Source organism: Amblyomma mixtum, unplaced genomic scaffold (genome assembly GCF_055824585.1).
Source record: "Amblyomma mixtum isolate Tamu unplaced genomic scaffold, ASM5582458v1 scaffold_21, whole genome shotgun sequence".
Classification (NCBI taxonomy): domain Eukaryota; kingdom Metazoa; phylum Arthropoda; class Arachnida; order Ixodida; family Ixodidae; genus Amblyomma; species Amblyomma mixtum.
The window spans coordinates 1,134,772-1,149,771 of NW_028317718.1; the positions used below are offsets into that span (position 1 = coordinate 1,134,772).

The 15,000-nt window shown below is 60.8% G+C and overlaps 3 non-coding genes across 3 annotated transcripts in view; all 3 read left to right on the top strand.

Annotated features, from left to right (window-relative positions):
- Nucleotides 1-9,755: 9,755 nt before the first annotated feature.
- LOC149324725 (small subunit ribosomal RNA) lies at nt 9,756-11,570 on the top strand. The gene has a single exon (XR_016286744.1). It is a non-coding gene; the product is annotated as a small subunit ribosomal RNA (ribosomal RNA).
- A 1,775-nt stretch (nt 11,571-13,345) lies between these two features.
- LOC149324726 (5.8S ribosomal RNA) lies at nt 13,346-13,498 on the top strand. Its single transcript, XR_016286811.1, has one exon. It is a non-coding gene; the product is annotated as a 5.8S ribosomal RNA (ribosomal RNA).
- Nucleotides 13,499-14,487: 989 nt separating this feature from the next.
- The window catches only part of LOC149324727 (large subunit ribosomal RNA), a 3,942-nt gene continuing 3,429 nt past the window's right edge, over nt 14,488-15,000 (top strand). Inside the window, exon 1 of the ribosomal RNA XR_016286760.1 lies at nt 14,488-15,000. This exon is cut by the window's right edge and continues 3,429 nt beyond it. This is a non-coding gene — a ribosomal RNA (large subunit ribosomal RNA).

Here is a 15,000-nt window from a genome sequence, read left to right on the forward strand (position 1 = left end):
CCCCGGTAGACGGGGTCGCTTTATTCGGACTTTGCCGTTCGGGCGCGTGTGCCCCGGTAGACGGGGTCGCTTTATTCGGACTTTGCCGTTCGGGCGCGTCTGGCCCGGTAGACGGGGTCGCTTTATTCGGACTTTGCCGTTCGGGCGCGTCTGCCCCGGTAGACGGGGTTGCCTCTTTCGGACTTTGCCGTTCCGGCGCGTCTGCCCCGGTAGACGGGGTCGCCTCTTTCGGACTTTGCCGTTCGGGCGCGTCTGCCCCGGTAGACGGGGTCGCCTCTTTCGGACTTTGCCGTTCGGGCGCGTCTGGCCCGGTAGACGGGGTCGCTTTATTCGGACTTTGCCGTTCGGGCGCGTCTGCCCCGGTAGACGGGGTCGCTTTATTCGGACTTTGCCGTTCGGGCGCGTCTGCCCCGGTAGACGGGGTTGCCTCTTTCGGACTTTGCCGTTCCGGCGCGTCTGCCCCGGTAGACGGGGTCGCTTTATTCGGACTTTGCCGTTCGGGCGCGTCTGCCCCGGTAGACGGGGTCGCTTTATTCGGACTTTGCCGTTCGGGCGCGTCTGCCCCGGTAGACGGGGTCGCCTCTTTCGGACTTTGCCGTTCGGGCGCGTCTGCCCCGGTAGACGGGGTCGCTTTATTCGGACTTTGCCGTTCGGGCGCGTCTGCCCCGGTAGACGGGGTTGCCTCTTTCGGACTTTGCCGTTCGGGCGCGTCTGCCCCGGTAGACGGGGTCGCTTTATTCGGACTTTGCCGTTCGGGCGCGTCTGCCCCGGTAGACGGGGTTGCCTCTTTCGGACTTTGCCGTTCCGGCGCGTCTGCCCCGGTAGACGGGGTCGCTTTATTCGGACTTTGCCGTTCGGGCGCGTCTGCCCCGGTAGACGGGGTCGCTTTATTCGGACTTTGCCGTTCGGGCGCGTCTGCCCCGGTAGACGGGGTCGCCTCTTTCGGACTTTGCCGTTCGGGCGCGTCTGCCCCGGTAGACGGGGTCGCCTCTTTCGGACTTTGCCGTTCGGGCGCGTCTGGCCCGGTAGACGGGGTCGCTTTATTCGGACTTTGCCGTTCGGGCGCGTCTGCCCCGGTAGACGGGGTTGCCTCTTTCGGACTTTGCCGTTCGGGCGCGTCTGCCCCGGTAGACGGGGTTGCCTCTTTCGGACTTTGCCGTTCCGGCGCGTCTGCCCCGGTAGACGGGGTCGCTTTATTCGGACTTTGCCGTTCGGGCGCGTCTGCCCCGGTAGACGGGGTCGCTTTATTCGGACTTTGCCGTTCGGGCGCGTCTGCCCCGGTAGACGGGGTCGCCTCTTTCGGACTTTGCCGTTCGGGCGCGTCTGCCCCGGTAGACGGGGTCGCCTCTTTCGGACTTTGCCGTTCGGGCGCGTCTGGCCCGGTAGACGGGGTCGCTTTATTCGGACTTTGCCGTTCGGGCGCGTCTGCCCCGGTAGACGGGGTTGCCTCTTTCGGACTTTGCCGTTCCGGCGCGTCTGCCCCGGTAGACGGGGTCGCTTTATTCGGACTTTGCCGTTCGGGCGCGTCTGCCCCGGTAGACGGGGTCGCTTTATTCGGACTTTGCCGTTCGGGCGCGTCTGGCCCGGTAGACGGGGTCGCTTTATTCGGACTTTGCCGTTCGGGCGCGTCTGCCCCGGTAGACGGGGTTGCCTCTTTCGGACTTTGCCGTTCCGGCGCGTCTGCCCCGGTAGACGGGGTCGCTTTATTCGGACTTTGCCGTTCGGGCGCGTCTGCCCCGGTAGACGGGGTCGCTTTATTCGGACTTTGCCGTTCGGGCGCGTCTGCCCCGGTAGACGGGGTCGCTTTATTCGGACTTTGCCGTTCGGGCGCGTCTGCCCCGGTAGACGGGGTCGCCTCTTTCGGACTTTGCCGTTCGGGCGCGTCTGCCCCGGTAGACGGGGTCGCCTCTTTCGGACTTTGCCGTTCGGGCGCGTCTGCCCCGGTAGACGGGGTCGCTTTATTCGGACTTTGCCGTTCGGGCGCGTTCGCCCCGGCCGACGCGGGACGAAAGTCGTTTGCGACTTTGCCTTCCCTGTGTAGGGCGTTCAAAGGCGAATCTTTTGTTACCAATCTCGTCACTTTGCTGCCAGTCTGGGCCGAGATACGTGCGATTGAACGGTATCGCCTAGGCAGACGCGGTACGGGGTTTTCGAATTTTTAAAGGTCCTTTTCTTTGGCGGAGCACGACGAATTTTACAGCGCCGCGTCGGCCGCGCTGCGGCGCATCTTTTTCGATCATCACATTGCGGTCGGAGCAGCGGGCGATTAACCGCTCGCGACAGGGAGACTTTGACCATTTCAAACTTTTCACGGCCGGCCCCTATGTCTCAAGCCTACGAATTTGAAGTCAGTGTGCAGGCGAATCTTTTGCCACCGGTCCCGTCGTTTTCCTGCCATTCTCGCTCGAGATAGGGGCGATTCAACAGTCTCGCCTAGGCAGACGCGGTCCCGCCTAGGCAGACGCGGTTCCCTCCCCGGCGAACGCGGTAAATGGTCTTCGAGTTTTTAGAGGCACTTTTACCTGGCGGAACGCGACGAAATTTACGCCACGCGTCGGCCGCGCCGGCGCGCATCTTGTGCAGTCATCCCCGACCCGCTGCTTCCAATGTAGCCGGAGCAGCGGGTGATTGACCAGTCTCGCAAGGGGCCGCCTTTTCGAATTCTCGCGGCCGTCGCCTTGAGCGCAGCCGCTCAGTTTTTAGTTGCGCGCGTTGGGCTGAGAAGGGCGAACATTTTGAGACCTCTCCCGTCCCTTTCGCGCAACGCAAGGCAGAGTTACGCTCGTTTGAAGCTCGCCTAGGCAGACGCGGTCCCGCCTAGGCAGACGCGGTTGCCTCCCCGGCGGACGCGGTGAACGGTCTTCGAACTTTTAAGGGCACTTTTAACTGGCGGAACGCGACGAAATTTACGCCACGTGTCGGCCGCACCGCGACGCATCTTGTGCAGTCATCGCCGACTCGCTGCTTCCAATGCAGCCGGAGCAGCGGGCGATTGACCAGGCTCGCAAGGGGCCGCCTTTTGTAATCTTCGCGGCCGTTCCCGTGGGCGAATCCGCTCCATTTTTAGATCCGCGTGTGGGGCTGAGAAAGGCGAACATTTTGAGACCTTTCTCGTCCCTTTCGCGCAACGCGAGTGAGAGTTACGCTCGTTTGAAGCTCGCCTAGGCAGACGCGGTCCCGCCTAGGCAGACGCGGTAAATGGTCTTCGAATTTTTAAAGGCACTTTGAACTGGCGGAGCGCGACGAAATTTACGCCACGGTTCGGCCGCGCCGGCGCGCATCTTGTGCAGTTATCGCGGACTCGCTGCTTGCACTGTAGCCGGAGCAGCAGGTGATTGACCAGGCTCGCAAGGGGCCGCCTTTTCTAGTCTTCGCGGCGGTTCCCGTGGGCGCAGCCGCTCAATTTCTAGTTCCGCGCGTTGGGCTGAGAGAGGCGAACATTTTGAGACCTTTCCCGTCCCTTTCGCGCAACGCAAGTGAGAGTTACGCTCGTTTGAAGCTCGCCTAGGCAGACGCGGTCCCGCCTAGGCAGACGCGGTTGCCTCCCCGGCGGACGCGGTAAACGGTCTTCGAGTTTTTAAAGGCACTTTGAACTGGCGGAGCGCGACCAAATTTACGCCACGGTTCGGCCGCGCAGGCGCGCATCTTGTGCAGTTATCGCGGACTCGCTGCTTGCACTGTAGCCGGAGCAGCAGGTGATTGACCAGGCTCGCAAGGGGCCGCCTTTTCTAATCTTCGCGGCGGTTCCCGTGGGCGCAGCCGCTCAATTTTTAGTTCCGCGTGTGGGGCTGAGAAAGGCGAACATTTTGAGACCTTTCCCGTCCCTTTCGCGCAACGCAAGTGAGAGTTACGCTCGTTTGAAGCTCGCCTAGGCAGACGCGGTCCCGCCTAGGCAGACGCGGTAAATGGTCTTCGAATTTTTAAAGGCACTTTGAACTGGCGGAACGCGACGAAATTTACGCCACGGTTCGGCCGCGCAGGCGCGCATCTTGTGCAGTTATCGCGGACTCGCTGCTTGCACTGTAGCCGGAGCAGCAGGTGATTGACCAGGCTCGCAAGGGGCCGCCTTTTCTAATCTTCGCGGCCGTTCCCGTGGGCGAATCCGCTCCATTTTTAGATCCGCGTGTGGGGCCGAGAAAGGCGAACATTTTGAGACCTTTCCCGTCCCTTTCGCGCAACGCAAGTGAGAGTTACGCTCGTTTGAAGCTCGCCTAGGCAGACGCGGTCCCGCCTAGGCAGACGCGGTAAATGGTCTTCGAATTTTTAAAGGCACTTTGAACTGGCGGAGCGCGACGAAATTTACGCCACGGTTCGGCCGCGCCGGCGCGCATCTTGTGCAGTTATCGCGGACTCGCTGCTTGCACTGTAGCCGGAGCAGCACGTGATTGACCAGGCTCGCAAGGGGCCGCCTTTTCTAATCTTCGCGGCCGTTCCCGTGGGCGAATCCGCTCCATTTTTAGATCCGCGTGTGGGGCCGAGAAAGGCGAACATTTTGAGACCTTTCCCGTCCCTTTCGCGCAACGCAAGTGAGAGTTACGCTCGTTTGAAGCTCGCCTAGGCAGACGCGGTCCCGCCTAGGCAGACGCGGTAAATGGTCTTCGAATTTTTAAAGGCACTTTGAACTGGCGGAGCGCGACGAAATTTACGCCACGGTTCGGCCGCGCCGGCGCGCATCTTGTGCAGTTATCGCGGACTCGCTGCTTGCACTGTAGCCGGAGCAGCACGTGATTGACCAGGCTCGCAAGGGGCCGCCTTTTCTAATCTTCGCGGCCGTTCCCGTGGGCGAATCCGCTCCATTTTTAGATCCGCGTGTGGGGCCGAGAAAGGCGAACATTTTGAGACCTTTCCCGTCCCTTTCGCGCAACGCAAGTGAGAGTTACGCTCGTTTGAAGCTCGCCTAGGCAGACGCGGTCCCGCCTAGGCAGACGCGGTTGCCTCCCCGGCGGACGCGGTAAATGGTCTTCGAATTTTTAAAGGCACTTTGAACTGGCGGAGCGCGACGAAATTTACGCCACGGTTCGGCCGCGCCGGCGCGCATCTTGTGCAGTTATCGCGGACTCGCTGCTTGCACTGTAGCCGGAGCAGCAGGTGATTGACCAGGCTCGCAAGGGGCCGCCTTTTCTAATCTTCGCGGCCGTTCCCGTGGGCGAATCCGCTCCATTTTTAGATCCGCGTGTGGGGCTGAGAAAGGCGAACATTTTGAGGCCTTTCCCGTCCCTTTCGCGCAACGCAAGTGAGAGTTACGCTCGTTTGAAGCTCGCCTAGGCAGACGCGGTCCCGCCTAGGCAGACGCGGTTGCCTCCCCGGCGGACGCGGTAAATGGTCTTCGAGTTTTTAAAGGCACTTTGAACTGGCGGAGCGCGACCAAATTTACGCCACGGTTCGGCCGCGCCGGCGCGCATCTTGTGCTGTCATCGCGGACTCGCTGCTTGCACTGTAGCCGGAGCAGCGGGTGATTGACCAGGCTCGCAAGGGGCCGCCTTTTCTAATCTTCGCGGCCGCTGCCGTGGGCGAATCCGCTCCATTTTTAGTTCCGCGCGTTGGGCTGAGAAAGGCGAACATTTTGAGACCTTTCTCGTCCCTTTCGCGCAACGCAAGTGAGAGTTACGCTCGTTTGAAGCTCGCCTAGGCAGACGCGGTCCCGCCTAGGCAGACGCGGTTGCCTCCCCGGCGGACGCGGTAAACGGTCTTCGAATTTTTAAAGGCACTTTGAACTGGCGGAGCGCGACGAAATTTACGCCACGGTTCGGCCGCGCCGGCGCGCATCTTGTGCAGTCATCGCCGACTCGCTGCTTCCACTGCAGCCGGAGCAGCGGGCGATTGACCAGGCTCGCAAGGGGCCGCCTTTTCTAATCTTCGCGGCTGTTCCCGTGGGCGCAGCCGCTCAATTTTTAGTTCCGCGTGTTGGGCTGAGAGAGGCGAATATTTTGAGACCTTTCCCGTCCCTTTCGCGCAACGCAAGTGAGAGTTACGCTCGTTTGAAGCTCGCCTAGGCAGACGCGGTCCCGCCTAGGCAGACGCGGTTGCCTCCCCGGCGGACGCGGTAAACGGTCTTCGAGTTTTTAAAGGCACTTTGAACTGGCGGAGCGCGACCAAATTTACGCCACGGTTCGGCCGCGCCGGCGCGCATCTTGTGCAGTCATCGCCGACCCGCTGCTTGCACTGTAGCCGGAGCAGCGGGCGATTGAGCAGTCTCGCAAGGGGCCGCCTTTTCTAATCTTCGCGGCCGTTCCCGTGGGCGAATCCGCTCCATTTTTAGATCCGCGTGTGGGGCTGAGAAAGGCGAACATTTTGAGACCTTTCCCGTCCCTTTCGCCCAACGCAAGTGAGAGTTACGCTCGTTTGAAGCTCGCCTAGGCAGACGCGGTTGCCTCCCCGGCGGACGCGGTAAATGGTCTTCGAGTTTTTAAAGGCACTTTGAACTGGCGGAGCGCGACCAAATTTACGCCACGGTTCGGCCGCGCCGGCGCGCATCTTGTGCTGTCATCGCGGACTCGCTGCTTGCACTGTAGCCGGAGCAGCGGGCGATTGACCAGTATCGCAAGGGGCCGCCTTTTCTAATCTTCGCGGCCGTTCCCGTGGGCGAATCCGCTCCATTTTTAGTTCCGCGCGTTGGGCTGAGAAAGGCGAACATTTTGAGACCTTTCCCGTCCGTTTCGCGCAACGCAAGTGAGAGTTACGCTCGTTTGAAGCTCGCCTAGGCAGACGCGGTCCCGCCTAGGCAGACGCGGTTGCCTCCCCGGCGGACGCGGTAAACGGTCTTCGAATTTTTAAAGGCACTTTGAACTGGCGGAGCGCGACGAAATTTACGCCACGGTTCGGCCGCGCCGGCGCGCATCTTGTGCAGTCATCGCCGACCCGCTGCGTCCACTGCAGCCGGAGCAGCGGGCGATTGACCAGTATCGCAAGGGGCCGCCTTTTCGAATTCTCGCGGCCGTTCCCTTGAGCGCAGCCGCTCAATTTCTAGTTGCGCGCGTTGGGCTGAGAAAGGCGAACATTTTGAGACCTTTCCCGTCCGTTTCGCGCAACGCAAGTGAGAGTTGCGCTCGTTTGAAGCTCGCCTAGGCAGACGCGGTCCCGCCTAGGCAGACGCGGTAAATTGTCTTCGAATTTTTAAAGGCACTTTGAACTGGCGGAGCGCGACGAAATTTACGCCACGGTTCGGCCGCGCCGGCGCGCATCTTGTGCAGTTATCGCGGACTCGCTGCTTGCACTGTAGCCGGAGCAGCAGGTGATTGACCAGGCTCGCAAGGGGCCGCCTTTTCTAATCTTCGCGGCCGTTCCCGTGGACGAATCCGCTCCATTTTTAGATCCGCGTGTGGGGCTGAGAAAGGCGAGCATTTTGAGACCTTTCTCGTCCCTTTCGCGCAACGCAAGTGAGAGTTACGCTCGTTTGAAGCTCGCCTAGGCAGACGCGGTCCCGCCTAGGCAGACGCGGTTGCCTCCCCGGCGGACGCGGTAAACGGTTTTCGAATATTTAAAGGCACTTTCACCTGGCGGAACGAGACGAAATTTACGCCACGTGTCGGCCGCGCTGCCGCCCATCTTGTGCAGTCCTCCTCGACCCGCTGCTTCCACTGTAGCCGGAGCAGCGGGTGATTGACCAGGTTCGCAAGGGGCCGCCTTTTCGAATGTTCACGGCCGTTCCCGTGGGCGCAGCCGCTCAATTTTTAGTTCCGCGTGTGGGGCTGAGAAAGGCGAATATTTTGAGACCTTTCCCGTCCCTTTCGCGCAACGGAAGGCAGAGTTACGTTCGTTTGAAGCCCGCTCCGGTAGACGCGCTTATGACCCGCGGGGGTCTGGGTACTTATCGCTGCATATATAAGGGGGCATACCGCCTAGGCAGACGCGAAACAGTAAAGCGTCCGCTTTGTCAGCAAAGTCCGAAACGGACCTCTCGACGCCCGGGAGGTGAATTCGGGCTTTAGGCGGCCTCGGCAGATGTGATTTTCATGAGTTTGTGCATTATTTATGCGAGTTTTGCGGCGAACGCGCCTCGAGTACGGCGGCTCGCCCGACGGCTATGTCCACGAGTACGGCTCGTGCGGGGCGCCGCGGAAGCGCGGTTGTGCGATGCCGCAGCAAAGCGCGCACGATTTGAGTGGCTTTTGCGGCGAACGCTCCTCGAGTACGGCGGTTCGCCCGATGACAATGTCCACGAGTACGGCTCGTGCGGGGCGCCGCGGAAGTGCTTTTTTGCGATGCCGCAGCAAAGCGCGCTCGATTTGAGGGGCTCTTGCCGCCAACGCGCCTCGAGTACGGCGGTTGGCCCGATGACAATGTCCACGAGTACGGCTCGTGCGGGGCGCCGGGGAAGCGCTTTTGTGCGATGCCGCAGGAAAGCGCGCACGTTTTGAGCGGCTCTTGCGGCGAACGCGCCTCGAGTACGGCGGTTCGCCCGACGGCTATGTCCACGAGTACGGCTCGTGCGGGGCGCCGGGGCAGCGCTTTCGTGCGATGCCGCAGGAAAGCGTGCACGATTTGAGCGGCTCTTGCGGCGAACGCGCCTCGAGTACGGCGGTTCGCCCGATGACCATGTCCACGAGTACGGCTCGTGCGGGGCGCCGGGGCAGCGCTTTCGTGCGATGCCGCAGGAAAGCGCGCACGATTTGAGCGGCTCTTGCGGCGAACGCGCCTCGAGTACGGCGGTTCGCCCGATGACCATGTCCACGAGTACGGCTCGTGCGGGGCGCCGGGGCAGCGCTTTCGTGCGATGCCGCAGGAAAGCGCGCACGATTTGAGCGGCTCTTGCGGCGAACGCGCCTCGAGTACGGCGCTTCGCCCGACGGCTATGTCCACGAGTACGGCTCGTGCGGGGCGCCGGGGATGCGCTTTTGTGCGATGCCGCAGCAAAGCGCGCACGATTTGTGGGGGTCTTGCCGCCAACGCGCCTCGAGTACGGCGGTTCGCCCGATGACAATGTCCACGAGTACGGCTCGTGCGGGGCGCCGGGGCAGCGCTTTCGTGCGATGCCGCAGGAAAGCGCGCACGATTTGAGCGGCTCTTGCGGCGAACGCGCCTCGAGTACGGCGGTTCGCCCGACGGCTATGTCCACGAGTACGGCTCGTGCGGGGCGCCGCGGAAGCGCGGCGTTGTGATGCCGCGGCAAAGCGCGCACGATTTGTGCGGCCCTTGCGGCGAAAGTGGCACGAGTACGGCGATTTACTCACCCACGGAGGTCTGGGTACTTATCGCTGCTATTATATGGGGGTCCCAGTGGAGCAGTCGGCGGCGCGCGCCCGCGTGTGCGCGCCGTGACCGGGTCTGATATGCGGCCTCGTGCCCAGCGTGTCCCCGTCCCTCGGACCCCACGGCATTCGTCTGCAGCCTCATCCGCGTCTGCGATAGGGGCTGGTTGTCGGACGACGCTGTTTCCACGTTTTACGAGGTGTGTTCCGTGCTACCCGGACTCGATTCCGTGCGAGCGCGCCGAAGACGCGGGCGTGTCCCGTCGTCTGGCGGCTTGGCCGTCTCGGCTACGCAGCAAGCGCCGTCCAGTTGCCTAATGCTGCGGCCCTAGAGGCCGATGTGCGCACTGGTGGGCGCGTTACAAATGCTTTGCCTAAAGGCACACGTGCTCTCTTGCCGCGTGGCGATTGCCGTACCTACGGGTCGGATGCCGCAGCGAGCTCGAACGATGCACGGGCAGCGCAAGCTGCCGCGAAAAAGATGCGTCGCGCGCTGGGGGTTTATGGCGGCCCTATCGGCGGCGACGAGGCACCCTTCTGGGGCGAAAAGGGAATGCCTATGCATCATACCTGGTTGATCCTGCCAGTAATCATATGCTTGTCTCAAAGATTAAGCCATGCATGTCTAAGTACATGCCGAAATAAGGCGAAACCGCGAATGGCTCATTAAATCAGTTATGGTTCCTTAGATCGTTTCTTTCTACTTGGACAACTGTGGCAATTCTAGAGCTAATACATGCATTGAGCCTGAAGGCCTTTGGCTGACGGGCGCTTTTATTAGACCAAGACCCATCGGGCTCTGCCCGTACTCTGTGGTGACTCTGGATAACTTTGTGCTGATCGCATGGCCATGAGCCGGCGACGTTTCTTTCAAGTGTCTGCCTTATCAACTTTCGATGGTAGGTTACTTGCCTACCATGGTTGTTACGGGTAACGGAGAATCAGGGTTCGATTCCGGAGAGGGAGCCTGAGAAACGGCTACCACATCCAAGGAAGGCAGCAGGCGCGCAAATTACCCACTCCCGGCACGGGGAGGTAGTGACGAAAAATAACAATACGGGACTCTTTTGAGGCCCCGTAATTGAAATGAGTACACTCTAAATCCTTTAACGAGGATCAATTGGAGGGCAAGTCTGGTGCCAGCAGCCGCGGTAATTCCAGCTCCAATAGCGTATACTAAAGCTGCTGCGGTTAAAAAGCTCGTAGTTGGATCTCAGTTCCAGACGAGTAGTGCATCTACCCGATGCGACGGCTCGGACTGAACATCATGCCGGTCCTCTCTTGGTGCCCTTCATTGGTGCGTCTCGAGGTGGCCTGCGCTTTTACTTTGAAAAAATTAGAGTGCTCAACGCAGGCGAGTCGCCTGAATAAACTTGCATGGAATAATAGAACAAGACCCCGTTTCTGTTCTGTTGGTTTTTGGAATACGGGGTAATGATTAAGAGGGACAGACGGGGGCATTCGTATTGCGGCGCTAGAGGTGAAATTCTTGGACCGTCGCAAGACGAACTACTGCGAAAGCATTTGCCAAGAATGTTTTCTTTGATCAAGAACGAAAGTCAGAGGTTCGAAGGCGATCAGATACCGCCCTAGTTCTGACCATAAACGATGCCAACCAGCGATCCGCCTGAGTTACTCAAATGACTCGGCGGGCAGCTTCCGGGAAACCAAAGTATTTGGGTTCCGGGGGAAGTATGGTTGCAAAGCTGAAACTTAAAGGAATTGACGGAAGGGCACCACCAGGAGTGGAGCCTGCGGCTTAATTTGACTCAACACGGGAAAACTTACCCGGCCCGGACACTGGGAGGATTGACAGATTGAGAGCTCTTTCTTGATTCGGTGGATGGTGGTGCATGGCCGTTCTTAGTTGGTGGAGCGATTTGTCTGGTTAATTCCGATAACGAACGAGACTCTAGCCTATTAAATAGGTGCGGGGTTCCCAGCACCTTACAACCTTCTTAGAGGGACAAGCGGCTCCTAGCCGCACGAAACAGAGCAATAACAGGTCTGTGATGCCCTTAGATGTCCGGGGCCGCACGCGCGCTACACTGAAGGAAGCAGCGTGTCTTTATCCCTGTCTGAAAAGACTGGGTAACCCGTGGAACTTCTTTCGTGATTGGGATAGGGGCTTGCAATTGTTCCCCTTGAACGAGGAATTCCCAGTAAGCGCGAGTCATAAGCTCGCGTTGATTACGTCCCTGCCCTTTGTACACACCGCCCGTCGCTACTACCGATTGAATGATTTAGTGAGGTCTTCGGACCGATGTCCGGCGCGGCCTTTCGGTTGCGCCGGTCTGTTGGAAAGATGACCAAACTTGATCATTTAGAGGAAGTAAAAGTCGTAACAAGGTTTCCGTAGGTGAACCTGCGGAAGGATCATTACCGGATTGTGCTTGTCACACCCGGCGCCGCCCCCACTTATAAGCGGGGGAAGGCCTCAACCGCGGAGTTGCGAGATTCTGAAGCCGCTTCTCTGCACAAACTGTTGCGCCCAGCGGAGCTCCGTCACCAAGGGAAAGTCGGACGGGCTGTATCCGCAGGTTTGAACGGCGTAACGCACCACTCATGGTGGGCTTTCGGTTGTCGACAACCGTCGAAGAGGCGCAAACAGAGCCGGTAGGCAGGCCGAGGGAAAGGCCTGCCCGCTGCCAAGGGAACGGCGGCGGCTGCTGCGAAGTACGAAAGGAAACGCTGCTCGCTGGCTTTGTCGTGTTGCGACCACGAGTCGGTAGGCGGGCCGAGGGAAAGGCCTGCCCGCTGCCAAGGGAACGGCGGCGGCTGCTGCGAAGTACGAAAGGAAACGCTGCTCGCTGGCTTTGTCGTGTTGCGACCACGAGTCGGTAGGCGGGCCGAGGGAAAGGCCTGCCCGCTGCCAAGGGAACGGCGGCGGCTGCTGCGAAGTACGAAAGGAAACGCTGCTCGCTGGCTTTGTCGTGTTGCGACCACGAGTCGGTAGGCGGGCCGAGGGAAAGGCCTGCCCGCTGCCAAGGGAACGGCGGCGGCTGCTGCGAAGTACGAGAGGAACCGCGGCTCGCTGGCTTTGTCGTGTTGCGACCACCAGTCGGTAGGCGGGCCGAGGGAAAGGCCTGCCCGCTGCCAAGGGAACGGCGGCGGCTGCTGCGAAGTACGAGAGGAACCGCGGCTCGCTGGCTGGGAAACTGCGCTTCTGCGCGACGCGCACGCGGCGGGACGCGCGCGGCCCAGGGAACGGCCGCGCGCGAAAGGTCTCGCACTGCGGGCGCGGAGTCTGACGCCGCGCCGACGGCGCGAAAGGAGGCACCGGGACCGAAAAGGACGAGGGATTATAATCCCGCACTTTGAACGCATTCGCGGCAGCCGGGTTCTCTTGCTGCTTCGTCCTTCCCAGCCTTCGAGTAGTCTGTCGGTGCGCTACCGAAACGCCGTCCATGGCACTGTGGCCGGTGGGCTCCTATTGCGGGAGTAGACTGATGAACGTCCGCTTTGCGGCTTGTTCCAAGTACGCGCTGCGTAGCCACGGCTAGGCGGTGCCTGTCTCCTTGCGAAGCAATGATGTGGCGAAATGGTCGAGTAGGGAGCAGCACGATGGCGCACCCGGGGGCGACCGGACCGGGGGGCGTTGGGAAAACCCCCTCCCCTACAAAAGGGTGCAGCAGCGGTAGGCGGTGATGACTCGCCTTGAAAGATGTGAACAGCAGTTGAGTGTGAACAGCAACAAAAAAAACCGCTGCTGGAGTCCGGGGGTAGCGTCGCTGCAGATCGCAGAAAGGTGCGTGAGGACGGTGGCACAGAGCTCCAAGAATGTATATTTCTAGCAAACGCCGGTGCTTCGAGGTGTTCTGCGGTCAGGCCCGTGCGGGCGGAGCGGGCGTGCCCAAGAAGGCACAAGAAGACCCACCTCTGATGAAGACCGGAATTGGAGCGTCACGCGTCGGCTCAGCACTTCTGCCTTAGTGGTTGCCAAATGCCTCGTCATCCTATTAGTGACGCGCAAGCCATTATCGCACAAAAGCTTCGAGAGACTTTGCTCGCTTTGGCTTTGAGGCACGCGCAGCATGCCGAACGGACGGCTGCGAGGCGCGAAAGACGTCGGTCGAAACTGCGACTGGAGACCAGGGGAAAAGCCCGGTGCCTAAAACCCTGGTTGTACTGTACGGATTTGAACAAACCAAACGCACGACTCTAAGCGGTGGATCACTCGGTTCTCGGGTCGATGAAGAACGCAGCCAGCTGCGAGACTTGGTGTGAATTGCAGGACACACTGAGCACTGATTCTTCGAACGCACATTGCGCCCTTGGGTCTTCCCTTGGGTTCGTCTGTCTGAGGGTCGGATCATATATCAAGAGAGGCGCCGGCGCCCGGGGATGGCGCGGCCGGCGACTCGTTTTGACCGTGTCGGCAAAGAGGACGGCTCTGTACGGAACGCCGAAGATCCCTCGAAAGACTTTGCGAATGAGGAGGAGAGCGGGTCGAACCCTTCAGCCGCGCGCAAAGCGGCAGAGTCGGGTCGCCCTGCGCTGACGTAACGCGGGCCGGCGGCTGCTAGCCGTAGAGCGTCACGCCTCAGAAAGCGACCGCCGCAGGAAGGGATTACCTGCAGGGAAAGAGCGGTCCGACGGGAGACGAGGCTGTTTGGACGGGCGGCGAAGCGCTGCCTGCTGGCCCGCGGAGAAGTAGCCGAACTGCTGCGAGAAGCGCAGAGACGGGAACGCCCTGTTCCGGGCACGCCCGCGCGAGAAAAAGGGATACCTCGCGCGGGGTGCAGGGAGGTGACGGGCGCGAGCGCGGTGTGCGCAGCACAGTTCGGCAAAGCGCAGAGGCGCGCCGTGTGCGCGGCAACGAAGGGGTCCCCCGGACCCTGTGCGGAAAGGGACCGCCTCCTCGAGTGGGCGCGAAGTCGAGTACGGGTCGAACGGACGCGATCTCGTTGCGAGCGCAGTCCGCCGTCGGTCTAAGTGCTTCGCAGTCTCTGCCCCGAGAAAAACTGGGCCACTCCAGTTGGGGCGGGGGCGACGCAAAACTCTGACGATGCCCCTACGCCAGGCCGAGGTCGTTCTCTCGAGGGAAAGAGAGGCGGCAGGGAATTTATTCGGCCGCGGCGGTCGGGGGTTCACACTCTCTGCGTTCAGTGTTCCGCGCGCAACCGAATGCGCGCCGTCCCGAGCGCCGGTCAGAGGTGCCTTCCAGTCTCGCTCGCAGTCGCCGAGGGTGCTGCCGACTGAGAGCGGGGAATGGGCGGAAGGTGCCGGCCGGAGACGAGGGAAGGACGCGCGCGCGCGACCGCGCCGGAATCGAACGCGAGAAAATGCATATCTGTGTCGACCTCAGATCAGGCGAGACAACCCGCTGAATTTAAGCATATCACTAAGCGGAGGAAAAGAAACCAACAGGGATTCCCCGAGTAGCTGCGAGCGAAACGGGACCTAGCCCAGCACCGAATCCCCCGTCCTTGCAGGCGGTCGGGAAATGTGGTGTATGGGAGGCAACGTTCCCGGGAGTTTGCGACGGTGCAAGTCCCCCTGACAGGGGCTTGTCCCAGAGTGGGTGCCAGGCCCGTCTCCGCCGTTGCGCGCCCGGGACGAAGCCTCCCGTGAGTCGGGTTGCTTGAGAGTGCAGCCCTAAGTGGGTGGTAAACTCCATCTAAGGCTAAATACGACCGAGAGACCGATAGTCAACAAGTACCGTGAGGGAAAGTTGAAAAGAACTTTGAAGAGAGAGTTCAAGAGTACGTGAAACCGCTTAGAGTAAAACGGGTGGGCCCTCGAAGCTCGAAAGCGGTGGGATTCAGTCTCCGGACGACTGCCGAGCTGGCGGCGTCGGGTAAACGGCTCC